At 33.6% G+C, this 16,853-nt stretch overlaps 1 protein-coding gene across 2 annotated transcripts in view; it reads left to right on the top strand.

The window, feature by feature from the left end:
- The window catches only part of LOC121726294, a 35,498-nt gene that overhangs the window by 1,864 nt on the left and 16,781 nt on the right, over window positions 1-16,853 (top strand). Inside the window, exon 1 of one of the 2 annotated variants that reach the window (XM_042113584.1) lies at window positions 11,685-11,689. The exons of the other annotated variant lie outside the window; for it this stretch is intronic. The gene's annotated coding sequence lies outside the window, so the exon portion shown is untranslated. Of the gene's footprint in view, window positions 1-11,684; window positions 11,690-16,853 lie in introns of those variants that run through there. 2 annotated transcript variants of the gene reach the window in all.

Raw genomic sequence — 16,853 nt, 5'->3', positions numbered from 1 at the left:
TTTTTTCATAATTTAATTATTAAATGAGATATGAACGTTCAAAAACCCAAAAAAATGGCCAGATTTTCCGCTGTGTTCAAACGTCCAGAAAACAGATTTGGCTAGATTATACAAAAAAAGCAAAACATAGGAACACAGCTCAATCCTTTTTTTAATCTTTAATGAAAAAACTACTTAAATCGGTTAAGTTTTGGAGAAGGAATCAGGGGACAACGAATCGTTGATTTTCTGGATTTTCTGCAGTTGTCTCTATCGCGTTCTGCGGTATAGGCTTGAAGTAAAAGAGACAGCTATAGATATTACAAGTACTTTTTTTTTCATTTCTCTAGCCCCTGGTGTATCCTCTTAACTTCGTGTCACTTTAAAACCTTCCCTGGATTTCTACGAATATTTTAAGACTAAAATTAGCCCAATCCGTTCAGCCGTTTTCGAGTTTTAGCGTTACTAACACAATTGAAAATCCATTTTTATATAATATATAGATATATAATATATCATATAATATACATAAGCGATGGTAATATTTCGCTTTTTATTAAGTACTTAGATGATTTTGCTTTTTTGATCTTTTGCTCGTCGCGTTGGTTTTAAAAAACACTAGAAAGATTTTTATCACTCACAGATACCTAGTAGTGCGACAAAGATTTCGTGAAAGTCAGAACTTTGATTCATAACATCGATTCGCTTCTTTAATTAAGTATCTTAATTAGTTACGTAAGGCGATCTTCTATTCCAGAATATTTTAATCAGGTGCATAATATTTACAACTGTTACAAGTTTTACACTTCCTATGATGTAAATTCTCATAAAATTATATCACCCTGCTCGATCGTTATGTCACTAATGGCACAAGGAGAAAGCATTCATAGAGCACATCTTTGTGGATTCGTACTGATAAGTGATATTATAAATGCGAAAATACTGCATTTCTCCATCAGCTTTCTGTAACCTCTTTACAACTCTGAAATAAAAAGAATGGTATAACTGTAGATATTCGTTGTCCCAGGAAAGGAAAAAGGATAGTTTCATTAAGGTGACGCCTTCATAATGTGGCTGCAGCGATATCGATTTTTCTTCACAATGACTAAAGCTAAGAAAAGTTTCGTCACGTCTTTATATTAGCACTAGATGTCCCGGCAAACGTTTCTTTGCTATATAAAGTATTTCGCCCGTATTATTTTATTGAAGTGACTAAATAAGTATGTCACCATGGCAACGTCCATCGCTATCCCGTCGCACAAACAGTCTCGACTCTCAAGTTGTAATAATTTACTATTATTTATTCAACAAATGCACTTATCAATATAAAAAGTACCCAGTAGCCGATTCTCAGACCCACTGAATATGCATAATATAAAATTTAGTTAAAATCAGTAAAGCCGTTTCGGAGGATACGCGGCCTAACATTGTGACACGAGAATTTTCATAACACGATTGGTCAACTTTTATAACACGTAATAATTAATCAAAAATACCTCTATAAAAACAGGGATTCTAATAATTTTGCCAACAGAGGAGAGTGATTAAAGCTTCCAAAATGTGTACATAGATTAGTTCAAGCATACACTATAATTTACTACAAAACCATTTTGTCGCTTACGCCCTTTCCATTTCCTGCTGTTCCATTTCTTTCAACTTTTAACAAGCGATCTAAAACATGTCCTAAACGATTTTTTACTTTACGCGGCGTCACCTTAATCTGAGTCTCAGGCATAAAGTTAATATACCTAGCGGAATAGAGAAACAAAGGCCTGAGCAAGCGAGATGTCACTATCAGTAACACTGCGTGGTAAAAAGAGACGTGTGATACATGACAGCAGCACTCTTTTTTGGACGTCCAGTCGGCACGTGCCGCACGTTGACAATTTAATCTCATAGAAATCATGTTCAATCATGCTTGTGTAAGTGTATACGTACACATATTTTTACAAAAAGATGAAACCAATTTCGGTTTCGTTTGACAGCTCGAGATTGTTGCTCTATTCCGCTAGTTATATTAACTTTATGGTCTCAGGTTGAAAATAAAAAATGATTTTGTTTATTTTAAGTTACCTATACATATTATATATTATACAAGAATTAAGATGATGACTTAGGCACACGTAGGTAAGAAAACGATCATAAATTCTCAAATCTGAATTGCTTCTTTCATAAGCACTTAACCATATTTTAGTCTCTTTGTTTGCCCATAGTGAAATAATTACCTAGTTTTACTCTAGCTGGTACACTTTTTACATAAGGTTCCCTCTATGTCAGTCGGCCTAACCGTTGTCTGACCCACACTATGGCTTCCTGTGCAATGTCCAATGGGGCCAAACTAATCCGTTTAAGACACACGTAATTGGGTCGTTATGACTATTAGGTAAGTAGTAAGCACTAAAGAAGTTACTTGGGTGATGTTTAATTAGCTATTTTAGACTACTACTGTATACATCATAGTTTCTCAACCTTATTTTGCTCACCGCCCACTTTTAAAATATGTTTTTTTCTAGAGCCCCCCATCTTACTTTACTTACCATCTGTCGCGGATTTAAAACAGCTATTGCCACGATTATATTTAAACGTAAGATATTATATTATAGTCGTAAGATAGGAATATGACCCCTATCTTATTTCTGAGTTTAAAATGAAGAATGAAAGAAGAATGTTTCAATGGGAGCAATTAAAACGCATGCTTAGTTATATTGAGGAATATTTTTTTGACATTTTTGATAAACGAAAATAAAACGATATTAATTTTTATTTTACTTTAGTACGTGATTATAGCGTGTATTTTTTTGCCTTTTTAGACTATATTTTTAATCTACCCACGCCCCATCTGCGCCATCTCAATGCCCCCTAATTTTCTCTGGGTCTTCTACTGCCCCCCCGGAAAGTCTCAAACGCCCACAAGGGGGCGTTATCGCCCACGTTGAGAACCTATGGTATACATGATTGATTTACTTCCTTGCACCAAAATTTGTTTTAAATCGCTTTTGACGGAACATTTTAAGGACTAAGTATGTCCACAATTTTTTTTCTTATAATTGCCTTAGCGGTTTTAGCGTGAGGAGAGGACAGATTAACTTGCCCATTGTCCAATGCTCAGCAGTTGTAGGCTGTAGCATTAGGCAGGTTTGAGGTTTCTCTAAAAATAATGATGTTAGCTTTAGTCTTGGCCATCAAGCATCAATGTTTTTGAAGTGGTTTTATTTTCAAAAAATTTACCCATCACGTTGATGATACAAAACTACGAACTTTTAGGAACTGAGCTATTATCGATGAAAATGTTTAACCTACTTTGATAAAAACTCAATATGTGTTAAACAAACACCACGTTAAATAAGCTTATCTACCTAACTTACAACAAGTACCTGTCTCTTTCAAAGTTACTGAAATTACATTACTATCCGGAACCTTTTTTATATTTAATAATTTTGTATTTCTATCTGTCGACTGTCTGCAATCACCATCATGGATGAATTGAGTACCGCATGGAGATTAATACTTTTTTGTAAATTGTATCCCGGCCCCCCTAGCATACGCCAACGAGATATTATCTCGTGGATATCTCACTCTCGAGCGTAGTGATATTGTCGATATCAATATATGTAAGTATATCTCTTTTTCGCTAACATGCATACGTCGAGACTCGAGAGATAAATTTCTCTTTCGTATGTAGTTCGTTAGTATACCTATAGACAAAAATAGCACATATAAAAAAACAAAATTATCTCTAATTTTGACGACAGACGTACGAGAAAAAATGTATGTCATGCTAGGGTCAATAGAGACGAAGAGATAAACCAGTTAGCATCGAGAAAACGTGTAGAGTGAGATATATCGTTGGCGTATGCTAGCACGGCGGGAAAGGAGATGACTACTCATAATCGCGGCAAACGAAGTTGCGGGCAAACTACAAGTTGTGTTATAACTTGTATCATCACTCATCTCTCGCATTAACCTAACACCTTACATAAACCAGTCTGTGTGCTACATATAATGGACTTTCTTACTGATTCTCAGCTGGAAAGGTCGTTTGGAATATTACAAACATCGTTCTCTATCCATTACGAGATCGTTGGAAGTTCATTGGCAGGGAAGAGAAAATGTAACGAGACACGCACTAGCCTCGGCGCTTCACCTTAAATTAACCTCGTAAGTGCCTCAATAAGATAGGTACAATTAGAAAGGCCGATGATACAAGTTGTTGTTGTTTGGGAATTGGAGTAGGTACTGACCAGCGGGGCTAAAATGGTCACATTTAGCAATTCCTCTCAATCAATTCAGCAAATGATTTGTCAAAACTGTCAAACTGACAAATGTCAAATTAGTACGAATTACTACAGTGCGACAAGGTTATATATGAACGTGGGCGGTGGCGCTGCTCGTAAAGGAGAACTGTCAAAAATGACGTTTTTGTATGATGGCAGCGTTAGTTCCTTTTTTCGCCACGTTCATTTAAAGACTTGTCGAGTTGTAGACATGAATTGCAAGCAGACTTGCATTTTGCATTTTAAAAAAAATTAATCATATTATGATTCTCAGTGTGATTCTCCAAAGCGACCATTTTAGCCTCTCAGGGCCCCCGTAAGGGCTACTGGCGCCTGTGTGCAAAAAAATTATTTTTGCGCCCCTTTAGGCAAATTTTTTGGGTCCTTAGTTTTGGCGCCCCTAAAGATGGCGATTTGGCGCCCCTAGAGAATGGCGCCCGTGTGCATTGCACACATTGCACATATGGTAGCGGGGGCCCTGGTACTGACCATACTTAATTTAAATCGACTTTGATGAAGGTTGTTGTGGAGATATTATGTACTTTGAGTCAAAGGGTATAGGATAGTTTGTATCTCGGAAAAATGTACCATTCCAAAGCGATAAATGAATTCCGGGGCAACTTTGGCTGAATTTAGTCTCAACTCTCAACTCTCAAATAGTTTTTTGCCTACGAGTTTCATACCATATTTTGTAATCTTTATCGTTGAGTATAATCGTGGTTACGCTGGTTTCTTGTAAATTGTAATATAACTTTTTTGAATTATAATAAGTGCGAAAGTCATTTCTGTTAATCAAACTACTATACTCAACTCGGGCTATCTTGTCGCTAGCGGTCATTGACTCCCTGTCAAAAACTTGTAAATTTCCATATAAAACCACGATTGGCAATATCTGACACTTCATTGTCAATCGCGGTTTACATGGAAAATGACAAGTTTTTGTCAACGACCGCTAGCGACAAGTTAGCCCGAGTGGAGTGTTCGGAACGTGCACATCAGTAGTGACATATTTGAAACGAAGTTTTAGGGGCATGTGTCAAAAAATAAACAACAAGAGTTTGTTTATTTTGTAAATATTATATAATTAATGGTATTTGGGTTAGATTTAGTTAAAAACTACTTGTGGAAAATGAATATAATCATAAAAAACTGGTTTTGAAAGTATAAAAAACTCAATAAGTTTCAAGGCCCAATCTATGCTAAAAGGAAATAAATTGGTGTTAGCAGGACATGTAAGGGATGTAGAAGAGCTAAGAACTAATGGCAATGTTATTTAATACGAGCCAATATAATTCGTTGAACATCGGTGACTTTAGCACCCTATAAAACAAGTTCAAACGTAAGTAATGAACTAACCAAAAACGTAACTATAACTAAGCATTTAGATAAAGCTAGTCTAAACATTTTTATTCATTCTTACAGATAGATAATAATGATCGGTTGTTGCTGGAGTAAAATGCAGCTGCGTTTATAACCAGAGCGGCAAGTGCAAACATATTGCTGCTTTAATCAGTAACTTTAAGCAATACTTTATACTTGAAAAAAATAAATGTAATGTTTTTAAAAATCTTGTTTTTATTTATTTTTTACAACATTAATACTCTGGAAGAAAATCGGAGTCTATAAATTTACTAAAACACTGCAAACATTCTTCATGTTTCTGAGTCTTTGCATTAATACACTTTCAATCAATGAGTTTCTAAAATAGTAACATAGAATATCATTGCTTTCAATCACTTCAATATGGATTCTTACTCGAGCAATATCAGCGAGCAAGTCCTTTCAGTTCGGTACTCGTTTTGTTTTGCTCAAAATGGGGGAATTTTAACTTTTTACCCCTTTCATCTAAGACTTGCTTACTTAAAAAACCTTTTTCATTGAAACTCTATCTCCAGCTTCTAAAAGATCAGTTAAACCAGATGTTGTATCTGGTTTATCGTCATTTGTGAGTCACTGTTTCTTCCACCCTTATTATTCGTAGCTTATAAAGTAGGTATTAAAATAGGTATTCTAATAAAATTGGTATTCTATGAAACTATCACTGTAAGTTTTGTCGTCGGGTTTTGGAGAACATGGTGGTCCATCATTCATCAACACTAAAACAATAGTTAGGTACTCAATTATTATCTTTATAAAATGCGACTCAATTAAATTGACTTGACTGAAATGCAATTTTAGGTTTTTTTTTAATTATTTAGGAAAACTTACAGCTTAAAATAACACAGGAAGGCCAATTACAAGTTTTCAAACACATAAAATACGCTAGAGAAGTTAAACAAAGAAACAAACAGCAAACAAAGAACAGAATACTTACATAATAATATTGTATATGATATTAATTTATTTAAAAAAGGGGTCGCTAAGGTTCCTCTTTACTCTACCAATACTGGTACAGAATAAGTCTAGTTCTGTGCTCCGAGTAATCTCATTGTACGTTCTACTGGATCTAAAAACATAGGAGTTTATATCGAATCACATACTTTTTCATTTTTACAGCAGCTATTTGATCTAATTTCCTAGTGGATTTGGGAAAAACATTAAATTTGTATACTGACTACCTATTTTTGCTGTTATTTTTGCAGTCTACAATACAAAAACCATTAAGACCAATTTCCAAAAATTTCAAAACAAGATTGACAAGTTTGTTTGACTACTAACTGAGCCCCTTTGGTTGCATATTTTTGCCACGGCAAGCGCGGCAATCGCTTTCTTTACCCCCTCCACCCACTTCGCACGCTCCGAATAGCCAATTTTACTTCTAAAAGTATGTATAAGTGATAGTAAAAGCCTTGTAAAAGCCTCTAATCAATGAAACCGATGAAAGGAAAACGTGTGACTTACCGCGTGACGCAATAATATTATGTTAATTGCAGTATACATGACAGTTACGTTTGACAACCAGTTACATTTGAATACTGAACCCAACTGGTTTACAATTATAATCTGATATTTACGTAATCTAATATTCGGAGTTACGCGAAGAAAGAACTCAATATTCCACAACAATTTGAACTCCAAATTGTAAATTCGACAATGCAAAGAGAAGATCATAGCAAAATAAAGGTTATCACTTGTCACTAGTGATTGGACAGAAGTTCACTCTGTCAAAACCCTCAGAAGCCAGTCATCAGTGTTTAGTTTTTTATGCCAAATTGATAAATAATTTTGCCTTTGGTGCCTATTTAAGATCTACTTAGACAGGAAAACATAACTTAGAGTTTAGACGGTAACAGGGATTAAGTACTAAACTGTGGTATTACTGACTTACTCATAGTGTTAGCAACATATAATTCGATATGTTTTGTAACGAAACACTCTCAGCGGTGGTCCTGATTCTGTGGTATTGTCATCCGGCCATAAGTTTTGTTTATATTATTATCACCGCCAGGTACCAAGTGTGGGAAAATATTCGCAATATTATGTCGGCCCCGCGCGCCAATACTGCTTTCATTCATAGTACTTACCTAGTTCCACTTGTACTATTATCTATTCTGTGTTTCTATTATCAGAGAAGTTGATTCTGCATAGGCAGATGGCATGCAAATTTCGTAGGTCTTAAGAATTAAAAAATTTGGTTACTTTTATATAATGAAAGTACTTAGGCACAACTTACGTCTCTATTCCCGCAAGAAAATTGTAGTTTTCACCTTTCTACAACATTACGTAGGCAGAGAAGTTTCTTAATGCAAAATAAATGGAAGAAAACACTAGGATATAAAAGAGAAATCTTTGATGTTCTTAGTTCTACCTGTATATCTGATAAAATCTTAACAACGTTACATTTTTATAAAAGTAACCAGTCCATCAACGCCTTGAACTGTTAACTTACTTAATAAAATTAAATTACCGTAATAAAGTTACGTAAATATTCAACAGGTCTCACAATAATTTACTGTACAACTTTTTTAACTAGACTAACATTAAAGTTAATGAAATTTAACATAAAATTTAAATACAATAATTTGTAATTTGAATTAGTATAACTAGTTGTATGATCTACTTAGTCGAAATCTGCATACAATCGAAGCGTTACCGGTGTCCGGACTCCGGAGTCATTTCACAGCCGGACCCAGATGCATGATTAACGGTAAGGGTAAGTGCACACTAGTCAAACTTCATTTATAAAATAACTGTACCTAGCAATTGACCTAGCATTAAAATTCAATTTAATGTTATTCTAGTATTACCGCCCGGCGTCGCACTGGTATAAAATATATGGCCACTGAAAAAATGATTAAAATCGATAGCCTATGATTCTTCACGTGGTCTACTTCACAGCTTCTTATCTGTGCCAAAAAAAACATAAAAATTGCTCCAGTAGTTCGCGAGATAAACCCTTTTAAATAATTTCCCCTGTTTTTTTTCCACATTCTCCTATTAGTCTAACGTGATAAAATAAAGCCTTCCTCAATAAATGGACTATCTAACACTGAAAGAATTTTTTTAAATCGGACCAGTAGTTCCTGAGATTAGCGCGTTCCAGTTAGCCCTTTCAAATAATTTTCCCCGTATTTCCACATTTTCCTCTATTTCTTTGCTCTAATTAGTCTCAGCGTGATAAAATTTAGCCTTCTTTGATAAATGGGCTGAAAGAATCATCAAAATCTGTTGTGTAGTTTTAAAGATTAAAGGGAACAAAGGGACATAAGGGAAAAAAACGACTTTATTTTATAATCATATTATGTATAGATGTACCTATGTATGAGCTCAATACTATACTTGCTATTCCAATTTACGTACCAATAACCATAGTCCATAGGTCAGCCTGCAGCCATGATTTTAATTTTTGTGTAGGTAACTATATTATATGAAAAGCAAGAAAGCAAGTAAGTAATAAATTCTAATACTCACAAAGTTATTTCTTATTTACTTTAAAACTGAATTAAATTGATGACATGTCAATTAATAACTTTTCTCTAACGACGCACGTAAGCATCTAGAAATTACATTCTAGGAAACCTAACTAGTACTGGAAATTATATTAATACGGCTTTAGTTTTTATGGTTTCCCAGTCGTGCCAACTTTTCCCAGTTTCAATATCTTATTTCTCAGGTATTTTCCCATTTTGTGCCATCTTTCATGGTATACTTATATGATTTTTTCTACCTTATTTTAATTTTAGTTACGCAAGAAACGGTATTTGTATTTAAAAAAGCATCAAAAAGCATGAAAAATCGCTGGCAATATTAAGAAAAAGAGAAGAAACAAAACTAATAGAAGCTTTGTTAAGAATTTTTTGTCCAGCGTGACTAAAGCTGAGATGTTTTGGGAGGTATTTAATCAAGGCAAAGAACTGTGAACGAATTTCACGGGCAACTGGGTTTTATGTGGTTCCCATTAGCTCGAGCTATTGAACCACCCAAGGTTACCGATTGAAAAACCAGATACAGGAAATGTATCACCTAATAGCCGACTAATTAGTGCTGCAAAAAGTTCAATTCAAAGGGTTAATGCACCCGAAACTTAACCCATCAACCCTCATAGGCACAATAGAATAACAATAGAGTTCCAAGAATCCACGGTCGAAGGATTAAAGCTTAGTGAGGTCTGGTTTAGTAAAACTTAAGTAAGGTCATAGTAAAAGTAAGGTAATTCGAATTTAAACAGAATAGGTACAGCTACTAAAAACTTTTAGTCAATGAAGAACAAAGCAATAGTATGGAGAATGGAGACTAAAAAGGTATTAAACATAAATAAATGCATCAAAACAGAGTCGACTAAAAATACAAAGCAAATAAATAATATTATAATAAACGTAATAATATAATTAATTAATTAGCTTTACTTGCAACATAATAATATTATTATGTCGGTCTTGCTATTAATTTAATTTATTACCTATCGTCGATTAGGCAGATTAGGCACTAAAATAAACCAAAAAGGCTTTTCAAACTTTTTTGTACGTCTGTTTTACCTGTTTTAAGACTGGCATGACACGGTATGAGTCATTACGGATTTGAACTGAGATACTTCTCGGAACACCTCTGACATTCTCCAAGGCCCACCTTTTATGAATGAAAACTTACTACTAGTGACTCATCTGATTTTACTATCATTTTTGATGACTAAACCTTTAAAGATTTGTGACCTAAAAAGTAGAGAGAATGCAAAAATCTATGTTCTAGCACAGAATACATAATATTAGTTTAACAAGTTCTAGTAAATTAAGCAAAATTTAGATAGAAAATCAAATTTTACGCTTCTTGCAAGATATAGAGTGCGACAAAAAGCTTTTGATATTTGTCGACTTATTAATTTTTTGTTGGCACACAGATATGTGATCTAAAAAACAAACTTACCTACAGCTTTTTTTACAATGACAATGACGCATGCCCATGTCAAGGTTGATTCGCAATCATCTGGTCATCATAATAGATGGTTTTAACAATAGCTTCATTCAGATTTGCGATACAAAAGAGGAGTCTGTATGCTTAAAAGCCAACCCATGAGATAAAAATCTAATGTGCCTAGAGAATAAAGATCATATCGTATGGAATCTAAATATTGACAAGCAAAAACACAAAATTTTAAGTGAGTAATTCCCACTTGTCTCTGTAATGTATTAAAAAATAATGAAATAAGTATATTTTTTAAATATATTTTATAGAAAAATATTGCTTAAGTCATTAATTCCCTACGAAGAATTCAAAATAATGGCGATCTGTAACTGTATAAATGTAACAGTATTACCTAAGAAAGTAGTAGTTTTACAAGTTTTTACAGTATTAATTTTCTTGTTAAAATACATACATGACTGATGAGAAGTGATATCACTATTATTGTAGGTTGATGTCTTTAACGCATAGAGGAAAATAATACACGGGGCACTTTAACGCCAATTTAAGTGACACCTTCAAGTAGTTAAGAGGATACCACAGCGGCTAGAGAAATGAAAAAAAAGTACGTGTAATATCTATAGCTGTCTCCCTTACCTCAAGCCTATACCGCAGAACGCGATAGAGACAACTGCAGAAAATCCAGAAAATCAACGATTCGTTGTCCCCTGATTCCTTCTCCAAAACTTAACCGATTTAAGTACTTTTTTCATTAAAGATTAAAAAAAGGCTTGAGCTGTGTTCCTATGTTTTGCTTTTTTTGTATAATCTATCCAAATCTGTTTTCTGGACGTTTGAACACAGTGGAAAATCTGGCCATTTTTTTGGGGTTTTTGAACGTTCATATCTTATTTAATAATAAAATTATGAAAAAAAGGAAAACATAGGGACATTGTATTAGTGGCCGTAGATATTCAGGAAAAAAATTATAACTCTACTAGCATTATCCAGGGAGGAAACAGGGGATAACGTTTGTATGGAAAAAATGGCGGTGTGGAATCCTCTTAATGGATTTTTGATAGTTCTCTTTGGACTGAATTGACAGGAAATGATACTCTATCGATTTTCGTGAGAACTCTTATTACTGGTTTTCGAAGAAGGTAAACAACTTTTTAACGTGACCTTTACCTGTTTTTATATTACTAGGTAAGTAGCTGTTTTTTCTATCACAGTATCACTTCGATCACAGTTTCCAGGAAATTCTATTGTATTCTATTGTTGTCGTGATCACCGGTGCTCTTATGGGGCTTGAAGAATTAAATCAAATAATTGGCATTCAGTTTCACAGTTTCAAAATCAAAGAAAAGAATATTTCCCTTTGGGTCCCCGACTCCCCAGTGGCCTTCGACAAGGAAGGTACAAGACGTAACAGTTTATTTTTATCATACCGCAACTTTTTGTAAAAAATTATGTCCTATCAAGCAGGACTATAACAATAATAATGTAATAATATCTATGGACAATAATTATTAAAAATCTAAAAAACATAAAAAATTAATCTACATACGGCATTCATTCTTTATTATGAATGAATGCAGTATGTAGAGACGAAAGTATTTGAAGGCGTGTGATTTATTTAAAGCTGATATCACACTGCCAGCATTATTAAATAATAATCAATTACGGTGTTTAACTAAACGTGGCACTAATTGTAACTGAAGCCACAAATCAAGTTACAATTACATGCATCGCGTGATTCGTACCATGTCCATTAATGTTCGCGTACGTTAATAAATATTAGGGATTTGGAGCATGATATTTATGATTAAAATTTTTAATATCATTCAAGTGGTAAACTAGTACATAATATCAACATTATGTACAACTCATTAGTAGTAGTGGAAGCCTTTCCAACTACTGTTATGTAAGCCTTCCTTCCTTATAAGTTGTGAGCATATTAAAATAGATTTGCAAATTTAAATTATTTTGCAATTTTAAAACATTTTAAAGTATGAAGATTACCTTCTGTCATAAAATTTTAGATTTTGAACCATTTGATCTGTGAAGAGAATTCGGCTCTCTAAAATTATATATATTTTTAATAAAGAGCTGAGACAGAGCCTGCACTCTGCAGAGTAAGGCATAGGCCATAGAGCAAAAATGCTGGTGGTACCTACTTGAATACTTGAATATTATATAATTACAGACAATCTACATTACAAAATAGAATAAATGTACATGCATGACATACAAGATGCAAAAAATAAGTGTAAGTACACGCGTTTCGTGATTTTAAGCGGTTATTAAACAATATCGCAATAGATATCATAATTTCATTAGGCAAATCAGCCAAAACTTGCACTGTCAAATTAGGGATACTGGTTTAGACTTATCAGTGTCTTCATCGCAATCGCGTGAAATAACACGCCTTAGATAGATGGATTAAGTAGAGTGTAAATAATGCGTTATAAAAACTAGCTTCCGTGTAACTAATGTTGGTAAACGTTTCTGAACGTGCGGTAGCGGCCAGCCGTGCGCCGATGGCTACGTGTTCGGAATTCAAACTGATTCATTGGAATTCTAAAATGGCGTACGCTCCGCCTGTCACTTTGACATTAATTTTATTGCGTTGTGTAAACGCGGCTTATAAGTAAATCACAGCAAGTAGAGAATTTACAAGGAAATTACAAATTTATTCGCGACAAGCAACGAACATGGTAAATGCTCTACACGTTACGTAGAGTCTTCAGCAAAACAACCTTTTATCCGTCTTGTTGCTTCAACTCATCCATAATTTTAAAAGTATAGTGAGGGTGGATGTAATTTTTTACGCTCACTGTTTCCCCCTTTCCACATGCTCATATCTCTGCGAAAACGCAGAGAGATGAGCATGTGGAGAGGGCTAGTTCTGAATTCTTATTCTATCATTGGCCGGAAAATCACAGCTGACTACCAATTCAAAGTATGAACTATATTATGGTCCATGACATACGTCGTAGATACCCAAATGCAATCTGGTAAGTAGGTATATGTGTAGGTATAACAATTATTATAATTAGTGTTGATCACATATTGAGCATTGGTTTTCCTCCTGGTTAAGCGTTATGCGTCAGTGCTTTACGTATTTACACAATTATTCTAAACTACGACGCGTGTAAAGATTCATCACTTAATATTAGGTAGGTAGGTACTTTAGGTATCCTCCTGCTTTCCATACAAAATGTTGTGTAACCAAGTATTAAGTATTGTTGGTTGAAACAATCAACAGTTCGTTGTTCAATCTAATATTATAATATTAGATTGTATTAAAGCATTTCAGCAAACTGTAAAGTCGTCATAAGCTTTTAGCAGTCAAGAGTCAAGACTAGAGTGTAACTTGTAGGAAACAACGATTTGGTCATATTTAATCTATAGTTTTAATCCAGATTCCAGATGCACTCTAGAGTCTAGATAGTTTTAAGTACATACTTACTATTAAATGCAGTACATGTAAGTCTCTCACAATAGTCGAGATAAATATGACCTAACTGGTTAAGAATTAACATTCCATATATGTTGGCAGTTGATCTCTGTGCATTCCGAAGTGTACTTATCATGACCACCTGCGATCTACCGCGTCACTTGAAATTTTAGCTCTTGCCTTGTAGCAAAGGAAAAGCTTGGCCCTTTAGGATGTATAATAGTAAAGATACTGCAGTAGTTATCCAGGTCCTTACTACCTTACGCATTTACAAAATATTTAGCTAATGTTTTATGTTTTAAATCATCTTAAAGCGCATTAGCATCAATTCGATACCAGCTTGTACTTTGTACTAAAATAATATGACCACTTTATTGCAAGTAATTTGCTCCATCCTTACGTAAAATCAATTAATCTACGGCTATACTGTCGATCAACTTATGAATCTTTGCATCAGAGCAATCTTCAGCGTTTTGCAACATGTATATTCTAAAATATTCTAATGGTTATGAAATGCGTCATTTTCATAATTGCATCGAACACCAAGGCAGGTGTTTATCGCCACATATACACACGTTGAATGTGTGTACAACTTATAGTAGTTATACACCTATCTATTATAATAATTACTAGCTATTTGATCGAGCTTTGCTCGGTATTCGATAAAACACGAATAACATGACATTTTCTAAATATGATTCCTAGCTAGATCGACTTATCGCCCCCGAAACCCCCTATATACTAAATTTCATGAAAATCGTTGGAGCCGATTCCGAGATTCCAATTATATATAAGGTAAGAGCACTAATAGTAGACTCGGAACTAATAGATGACACTTACGACAAAAATACCAAAAAAATAAGAATTACTCTAATTTTTTCTCAACACTGTAAATTTTATAAGCTTCTGAAGCTATCTGTTGACGTGAAAAAATATATTAGGGACGCCTTCGGGAACAAAATTTTAAAATGGGATCAGTTTTCGTAAATAGTGTGACCGCGTCAACACGCGCTCGGCAATTTCTTAGCAAATAGGTTAAGGAAGGCGAAATTTTGCACGTAAGTTTTGAATACATTTATTTGATTTTTTGTAATTTCTATTGATTTCATTGGATTAATGGTATTGAAATAATCATGTTGTTTACACTAATTAATGTTTATTTATGATTTTTTATCCATTTTCCCTAACAATGTAAAGGGTGTCTACTGTTAGTTCTTGAAAATGTAAAAAACCTAATAAATGACATGGAACACATGTCATCATTTTGCAATACATACTAAAGTTATTTTGTAGTTTATTCTACTGAAAATATCATCACTATTCTCTGAAAATATAATTCTATTAACAAACTAACAAATTAGAACTACTGTACCTAAAAATGGACATATTAGACCTTGTACTTACTGATCTAAAAATCGTTTGCTTTAGTTTTTTAGCAGTAAAAAGAAGAAAAAGGAGAGCTGAGAAAAGAAAGAAGAAAAAAGAAGAGGCAAGAGAAACATGGAGACTAAAGACTGAAAAAAAATTGCTGGGAAAAAATATATAAAAAATAAAAATAAAAGGAAATATAGTTTTAGCATGGAAGAAGAATGGATATAATCTGGAGACAACGTGGATAATATTTTATATGCATGTAGTTACTATGATGAAGTAAATGAAATCTTTTGAAAAACGGCAAATAAAGACCTAATAATAGAAAAAAATGTTAAATGTAATGTAATGTTCTATGTCAACTATTAGTTCATATTGGTGTCTACTATTAGTGATGTTCGTTTTCTGTGATGCCATCTATTAGTTGTTATGACTAAGTTTACAAAAAGACCAATAATATATTTTTTAATTGATTTGTCAGCGAATAATTTAATAGTTTTATTTTGTAAGAGTTACTGAAGACATGGAAGAAGTTATCAATCCTTTATTTTCACAAATATATATTTTACAACATTCAAATGTTGTATGTTTCCTTAAAGCGTCTGCCATTAGTGCTTTTACCTTATATATATACAAGAATTGCTCGTTTAAAGATATAAGATATGATACAATATTTTTCATTTCTATTAGATGTAGAGACTAGAGAGCGCAAGAGTATTGTGATTCTTTTGTTAAAAAGAAAAATATATCCACAGCCGAATATATTATAACCTCCTCGTTTTTTGGAAGTCGGTTAAAAACTTAAAAGTCAATACGAAATCTATAAGTATATAATATCACAATGACTTTGAATTTATCTTATTCAATAACGAATGTAGCAATATTAGTAGTATCGCTACAATAATCAAATTCAGAATATCTTAAATATCACCTTCACCTATCAGCTTGTCCCATCTCGGATAAGATAAATCTAAGTCTGTCCGAATGAAGTACGACAAAACAATTTCTTTGTAGTAGAATCTAGAAAGAAGAATCGACTTTTTATAAAAAAAATTGAGAAGATTGGAACAAAGTTTGTCTAAACTTGAAGCAAACTATTCTTTAGCCAAAGACAATAAGATGCAAGTATCTGACACACTTACCGGTCCCTACAGTCTTCAATATTAATTTTACCAAAGTCGTGAAGATATTATTTAAATGGTATCACGCTTCGGACAATGGCGACGCTTTACATCCGCTGCAAAACATGACAATATGGCACTATTATGTTGTTTTCCCTACCACCTATGCTTATACGGACTACGGAGTAACTAGAAAAGCAATATTATTTAGAATCTCTAAAAGTGTTTGCCAGCTTTTCAGTCTTGTTAATATATTACTAGCTATTTGACCGAGCTTCGCTCGGTATTCGATAAAACACGAATAAAAGATCTAGACCGATTTATCGCCCCCCAACCCCCTATACATATATACTAAATTTCATGAAAATCGTT

Source organism: Aricia agestis, chromosome 4, assembly GCF_905147365.1.
Source record: "Aricia agestis chromosome 4, ilAriAges1.1, whole genome shotgun sequence".
Lineage (NCBI taxonomy): Eukaryota > Metazoa > Arthropoda > Insecta > Lepidoptera > Lycaenidae > Aricia > Aricia agestis.
The sequence above is the reverse complement of the archived record's forward strand: the minus strand, read 5'-3'. Positions and strand labels throughout refer to the sequence as shown.